Raw genomic sequence first — 7,978 nt, forward strand, 5'->3', positions numbered from 1 at the left:
CTCTAGCCGTTAGCTCAGCACTCAAGTTTCAGGGAAATCTCTCGCTAAGTAGCTAGCGTTACTTACAATGTGCTACTTACTAAGATTTTGTGGGTCATTGTCTACCACCTCTTCAATACTTTGGTATTATCGATGTTCATTTCGAGAGGAAATAACTCTGAAGAAGATTATAAATGCAAACAAAAAACAACACAAAATCCTAATAAATGACCTGAAAGTAATTGACTAGAGCACGTTGAGGTGGCTGCAAGATTATTATTGTTTTTTGTCAAATTTAATCTCGTATTTACAATATCACAGAGTAATCACAATAATATTAAACTATTACATGAAGTTGACTAAAAGTTTAAAGTAGCAGAAAGTTAAGATGAGTAAAGAAGAAAAACCTGAAAGCTGTCGGCCTACAACCTTCCAATGCTGCCTGATGCTGAATTTTTGTCTTCTAAGTCCTTTTTGGTTTAGCTTTGTCTATTCTAATTTAATTTAACGGAAACATTAATGGCAAAATAAATACAGGTGTACAAATAGAGTACTTGTGGCATGTAGTTGAAGTGGTTAGAGAAGGTGATCAGTTTTCATATCATTGTAGACTCTCATTTGTCTTGCAGGTCGTCAGTGACAGTTTATGTCTGTCAGTCAGTCACTAGAGGGCAGCAGACTAAAGGCTTTTGCCTTTTGGAAAGTCCTTGAAGTTTGGCTCTGAGATTGGTAGAATAACCTGTTTTTAAGACTGCAGCTGAGTAAAACAGCAGTTTCAGTTGTTACGGTTAAAGAAATGTTCACGTGTCCTCCTCTCCCTCTACACAAAGAAGGAAATAATGAACTTTGAGGTATTTCCCCCGCCCCACCTACTGTATTCACTATATTTCATACCTGTGGTTGACAGTTGTCACTGTGAAATACCAGTTTGAGCGCTTGCTCACCAGTATTGGTTGTACTTTGGACAATAAACCTATTGTACCATATGGATTACAGTTAAATAACAGTTATAAACAGGGTGTGTTAAAAGAATTGTCTTAAAACAGCTACGGTTTCTAATTGGCTGGTAACCATACGATGTCAATGACAGACATGACAGGAATTTATAAAAAAAAATCATTCTCAGCTGATGGTCCTTGTACACTAAAAAATAAAGGACTCAAATGGGAGAAAGAAAGCAAAACATCTGAAAGAGATGAAACAAGTCTGTATAACAAGAGCTAAACATGTATTAAATAAATGTTTTTGTGTACATTTGTGTACTAATAAATTATATAAATTATAAATAAATAATGAGGAAACCTGAACTTCTCCAAACGTTCCCACGTGAGTTTACTGTAGACTACTGATTTATTGTAATTTCTCTCTGTACTAAAAAGAAGATGTATGGTCACCACATAATGACACAATGTGACAAAACACACTTCCTTTGACTGATAGTGCACTTGCATGTGTCCTCTCACGCACACAAACACAAACAACAAAACCCCAATTGGGTGGGTGAAGTTATGTTTTAATTATAGTAAAAATAAATACATTAAGGCAACTTAATGTGGTACATATATTAAATTACAGTGTGTATTACATCTTCTAAATTACAAACTATTTCATTCAGTTAGAGGTATATCAGACATTTCTGTTACGCAAGGCTTGTCAACATCTCACAAACGTTTGTCAAACAGGAAAGAGCAAACAAATAAAATCATTTTGAGTAAAGTCAAAATGAAACTCGTTTTTAGTTAGGCTTTTATGGCTAATGATGGGTAAGGTCAAACCGGTGATTTACTTTAATTACTTTATGATCATCGTTTCTGGGAACAGGTTGATTTATTTTTATCTTCCACTCTCCATTAAACGGACTTTCAGGAGCTGAAATTTTTTTGTATACGTATTTTTGGTGTACAATACAATAACATTAGTTTGTTCCCTATTTGTTCCAGCGTCTGACAAAATTTAAATTGCACAATCAACATTGTGGGTTTCCACTGTCCAATGTACAGCTGACAGTCACGTCTTTCACAGCACACACAATGGATGCCTTATGACAGCATGGGGGATAAAACAGGTTGTTTTGTGACCGATTGTATGCAGCCCGGTTCCAAAACCAGGAGTTCACATGAGAGACTTTGAGACAGACAAATAATGCCCCCATAAGAGGGTGACGAATGTTTTCTTGTGGCTCTGTGGTTGCTTTGTCATTTTTAAACCTGCCCATAAAACAGAAACTGATTTGTTTTTACAGTGATGTTACTTTGGAAAGCTAACAGGGAAAAGAACAAATCATGCAACACGCAGACTTCCTTTCTCATTCTAAATGCCAGAAAGTCTGCAAAATAATCACCAAAGCTTAAAATGTGCTAATGCTGAAAACGCAAAGTGGTCGAGTGCTGCAAAAGCATCGTGCATCTGCTTGCACTTACCACATTGTCAAGTCACATCCTGTCCCTCGTGGACATGTGACATTTAAAAATGCCACTGTAAATGACAGCACAGTGCACGGCAACAGGCCCCTGATGAGGAGGGGAAGATTCCACATACGTGAGCAGCACCAAGCTTTTTGTTTTCCTGTATGTTGAATTAACCCATTTATTTTCATATTCTCCCCTCTGTACCTGAGATAAAATGTTCACGTCGGAAACCTCAATATTTAGATACTCTGCAAGCGACTAACCTCCTAATCTCGTTATGTTATTCTCCCTGGGCCCTTTCGAAGGCCCTAATTTGCACTGAATTTGACTTGATACTGAAAACATGCAAAGCCACAGGTTCTTTATTTACTGAGAAGGCCGACCAGAGATCAGTCAGTGCTAAAAACAATTACAGTTCAACATCTTCTCTTGTTCAATGCCGGAAAAAAAATCTTGTACGTTACACTTTTGATCTAAAACCATTCATATTTGACTAGCTAAGACTCACTATTCCCACGCTAACATCTCCACGTCCAAAACCACTTTGTTTTAATGGGTCACAAGGCAAAATGAATGGGAATCCTATATAGTCATATAAAATAGAGACTTAATATGGGGTGAGCAGTAAATTGATATTTCATTGTTTCAACATGATACAGAAATCAGAACGTGACCATTTTGTTTAGGTTTGTTGCTTACGTTGCCATGGAGATACTGCTGTCAATGAAATAACCACACCCACCCAGTGACCCATGATGTAGCAGAATAGCAGATCCTGTGACTGCTTAACTTATATCCATCTATATCTTTGCACATTGATTTGAATATGCAATGCGATGAGGAAATCGCCAAAGTTTTCTGGGCTTTTAAAACGTGTCAACTGTCCATTCGACTGGCTCTTAGACACCATGTCATCCTTTACCCTATCGATCAAGTACCTGCCTGCCAGTGATACCTGACAACCGGCACAAGACCCTCATATGGCCCCTAAGAGATCCTCCACCAGCTGTCACTGCTTAAGTCCCATTGGCCCCTTTGTTTGAAGTATGACTGCAGAGTGTCACCCAACAGCATTGTAAATCAGCTGTCCCGCTGCTAATATACTACAGCTGTCAAACAGAACTACAAGGAGGATGATACACAAAACTCTTTGTCTGTTGTTTGCTTAAGGGATCACAGAAATAATCCCGCTGCAAATATTTGTCATTATGTGCTGCAGTACGGCCCTACACCAACCACACGCGAACCCAACCCCCCCAAAAAACAAACAATATAATATATATATATATCCCTAAATGTCAATACCCAGACACGGCAGGTCTTTTTTTACTTACACAATATTCTACTTTACTATGCGTCCTCATCTCCTGTCATGTGAGGAGACATCACGCGGTCTTCAGTGAGGGAAGAGGTTTTGCAGAGGTGTGTCTATCTATGAGCTGTATTTGGTTCCACGTAGGCATAGCAATTGTACCAATATGAGTCACTGTTTATTGGAAAGAAAGCACACCCTGACTCCTAAACAATGAGCTGGCAGTAATGCTCTGCTGTCACAGACACCAACAGGCTTCATTTCACTACCCGATGGTTTCATTTTGTTTGCTGCATGAAAGTACTGTTTTGAGACAAACATGGTTTTAATGGCGAGCACACATGACTGACAGCATGTTTTGCACCCCTGCTTTCCTGTTCCTCTCTTTGACAGCCGATTAAACTGACAGACCCTCAGCACGCGCACACACACACAGACTCACAGTGTGGAACCACAGGCCAAAGAGAGGTTCACGACAAGTTCGGGCGAGTCAACCGTAGTTAACTTAATGAGGGTAGTGGAGACCTTGTCTCACACAAACACACACACACACACACACATACGAGAATAACACTAACTTGATTATCGTGCTGTTGAGTGAAACATTCAAAACATCGTATGAGAAGACTTGCATCAGGTTACCTGACGCTGCGGCCGGATATCTAAAGCTGCACATCGGAGTTTCACGGCCAAAGAGCGCAAACAAAACGTGGTATGTTTCAATCCGAAAACAGGTTGAGATATCTTCGTTTACTTGCAGGTTTAAAAGGATTAAATTCAGAAGCATTTGCATTGCTAAGTAAGCTTGTGTTATTTCTCTCACAACATAAGATGTATTAACAGATTCAAAAATATATTGAGGAGAAATCCATAACCACCAACAGTAAAGAGCAATGACAGAGGGGACCTTGTGCTACTGGTTTGTTTTGGAATAGCGTGCATAAAGTGAAGAGCAATAATGTTTGTGGCTCCTTACTGTAATAAATCTGCACATGTGATGTATGCTGCTTTTGGACACCACGCCCTCAGTCTATTTCTGATGCAAGTGCTTGAATATGCACACAGCAGTGACACGAACAACAGGCCTTTATAAAGCTGAACGGTGAAAAAACAGAACATGTCAAAGAGAAATTAGACAAATCCCACGATTAAGATTTATACATTTAAAGCATCTACCCATCAATGAATTATCCATTGTTAACTGAGAATAAACTCTGGCTAGAGTAACTAAAGCATTGAACAACGTAGTTGTGAAGAGGGGTAAAAATGGGGGACAAGAAAACAGACTACAAATTGTGAACACTGGTAAGTTAACAATCGGCCTTCATCTTCAGTGCGGTTCCTCCCTTGAGCCAGGTGTGGATTCCCTTCACGGGACATTGACGTCTTTTTTTCAGTGTGCCACTGCTGCTGACACAAAGCTTTCATTTCAGCCTGTCAGAAAAACCAGAGAAACCCAAAGGACCATCGGAGCCCAGAGAGGAACAGAGAAGCACGAGAAAGCAGGACAGCAAGTGCACCAGACTGAGTTGCACCACCGACTGCTGCCAGCCAGTCAGCAAAGGAAACTCCAGCTCAAGCAGAAACGTCGGTTCCCAGTGCATGACTGCAATGTGTTTGTTTCCCTCAGCTGCATGTCTTCTTCCTGGAGCCATATCTTGATAGATCTGCAGCACTCAAATATAAAAAAAGAAGAGAAAAAACATGCCTATTGTTTATTCTGCAGCCTGCTGCATTTCCTTTGACGTCTGGAGAGAAAAAAGACTCGGGAGACGCTGTCAATATGGTATTTACAAAAATGGACTGACTGATATTGAAACATGCCCAATTTGTGCAAAATTTCAGAATGATTGTAAGGCGTGCACTTTTCTGTGTCATACCTGCTGTTGGTCACACAAGATGAAAGCGTTCCTGTGGGGAGAAACACTTTTGCAAACACCACTATTATTTTTGTTCTTATTCTGACTCCGACTGATTCCGACTGAAGAATTGTTCTGAACTGATCTGGTGTCTGAGCCTGGTCATATCTTCCATTTGAACATTTAAAATCCAGTAGACTACATGCTGAATCCTTTGACAGTTTTCCCTTACGTGGCCTGCTGCTATTTTCTGTTTTTTGAGACACAGTGACCCACTTCCAGTTCCTTTCTCTCTTCGAAGCCGAGAGTGACTAAATGCTTAAGCTGTTTTGTTTTTGCAGCATTTCTGCTCCGACTCCCACCCTCCCCGCTCTCTTTTTGCTCTTTCTCCCATGCACACACTCACTCACTCACTCACTCACTCACTCTGCATGGCCCGAGGAAAGCGTCCTGTTTGCTAGTGGGAGTGAATAGGGATCTCTGCCATGAGTCATTACCAGGGCACCCCTGGCACTCGGCTGTACCCCTCCTCTGCATGCAAGGAATGCCAGCTAGATGCACTCCGGCCGTAATGAAAGGAGCCAGTCATTCAGAGGCCGACAGCAGAACTTTATAAAAGTTTGATAGACAGCAGGGTGTTGACAAAGAAAAGTCATTTTGAAAAAAAACATTCCAGTCCAAGTCAAGTCCATCCAGAGCACCAGAAAATTGACGGTCAGGATGTTTTTATGAGTTCCCCCCTCCTCCTTTTTTCCTTTTTACGTGTGCACAGCTGTACTTTGGGGCTGAGGAAACATTTTCCGGCACGCACCGCTCTGCCCCTCTGAAATACTCTGTCATTAAACATGAACGCATATCATGCAACCTGTGTTGGACCTATACCTGCAACAATACAATACATTGTATACAATATATTTAAAATACATTATAACATAACAAAGCTAAAGTTGCTCATTTTTGTTTCCCCCCCCTGTATTTTTTTATTTTTATACCATGTCTTGACTCCTGCCTCTTGTTTTTCTCTCTCATCCCCTCTACCTTCCCCCATGGCTCAGTTTGGCAGGGCCACGGGTTCAAGCACCAGAATGTAGGTCAGCCATTGGTGCGGAGTTACCGATTAGAAACAGCTGTGCGTTTGTGGGCCATTCTCCCCGTCTGCCGAGGCCAGCAGCCATCACAAAGCCGCACTCGCCTATAACTTCATTGTTCATAGGCCAACCGGCTCCACTTTCTCCCTCCTGAAAAGGATGAACGATTGCAAGGGGCACCTTCGGTCACCTCTTTAGAACCTTCGAAGCGACAAATTGTTGCAAATCCTGCTCATCGCTGCCTTCCTCGCTGACCTCTGTGGACGCAGAAACGGGAGAACTGTGTCATCGCGTTTCCTGTCTTGTTGCTTTTTTCGCTTCCCCCTTAATAACACCCTTTTGCTGCCCTCACTAAGCCTCCAAAAACAGCCGTGCATATCTGCGGTTGTGAATATTATAAACGTTGCAAAATATGTTTCCCACCAGCTGTTGTGTAACACGATTTAACCAGCGAGTGCCTGAGTGTAAGCTGCGGTGGTCCTGAAGGTGACACTAATATTAGCGTGTCTGGATTAGCCTTGCGTGCCCTCGCAGCCCCTCCCCTAATTACCAGAGCTGGTTCATATATACACTTCTACACACACAGCACCTGGGGGTAATTACCTGTCACAGCCCACGGGGGATGCCACCTGTTGGGGGGCCTCAGCGCGTGCACGGAGAAAAGAAAGACGGCTTATTTTGGTGGAGAGGAGCGACCCGGCATAAACATCTTCACATTCGGCAGTGCAACCATCACTCACGGAGACGCCTCCCCGAAAACCACAAAAGCAAAGAAGCACACAACTGAAGTTTTGTGTGAAGAAACGTAAAAAGCAGTGGAGGAGTACAGCAGGAAGGGAGCTGCGATGACTCCTCGCAGTCCGGACCCTTTAAGCAGCCCTCCCTCTGCTGCCAGCTCAGCAGCGGATATGAGCCAAACGCTACCTTGCAGCTGTGGGCCCGAAATGCCAGATTGGCAAAATAATGCACACGCACTCCCAAGACTCAACAGACACCGCACGTACACCACACTCACAAGGGAAGTGTGCGTGCAAGCGCACAAAGACCATAAACACGGGTTCAGATGCAATTCAATCTCCAAAACAAACGTTGCACTCTGTGACCCTGTTTGTAATTACAGTGGCCTGCCGTCGCCGACATTTGTCCCTGCCACGCCCTTTGAGCACGTGAAGCTTAAGCCAGACATTTCAGCAATGCAGGTGCTCCCTCACACATGCAACTAATTACCGGTGCGGACACGTGTGCATGTTTTTCCAAAGCTCATGGAAACAAAAGTGATACTCCAAGCAAACACTCTTTAAAGAACGAATGCGTCTTTGGGTGTGACGACCG

At 42.4% G+C, this 7,978-nt stretch overlaps 1 long non-coding RNA gene across 1 annotated transcript; it reads right to left on the minus strand.

The window, feature by feature from the left end:
• Window positions 1–1,471: 1,471 nt before the first annotated feature.
• LOC120825862 (uncharacterized) lies at window positions 1,472–7,227 on the minus strand. Its single transcript, XR_005713162.2, has 2 exons — window positions 5,580–7,227; window positions 1,472–5,366 (listed from the first exon to the last, which is right to left on the minus strand). It is a non-coding gene; the product is annotated as an uncharacterized LOC120825862 (long non-coding RNA).
• Between the last annotated feature and the right edge of the window lie 751 nt (window positions 7,228–7,978).

Source organism: Gasterosteus aculeatus, chromosome 9 (genome assembly GCF_964276395.1).
Source record: "Gasterosteus aculeatus chromosome 9, fGasAcu3.hap1.1, whole genome shotgun sequence".
Lineage (NCBI taxonomy): Eukaryota > Metazoa > Chordata > Actinopteri > Perciformes > Gasterosteidae > Gasterosteus > Gasterosteus aculeatus.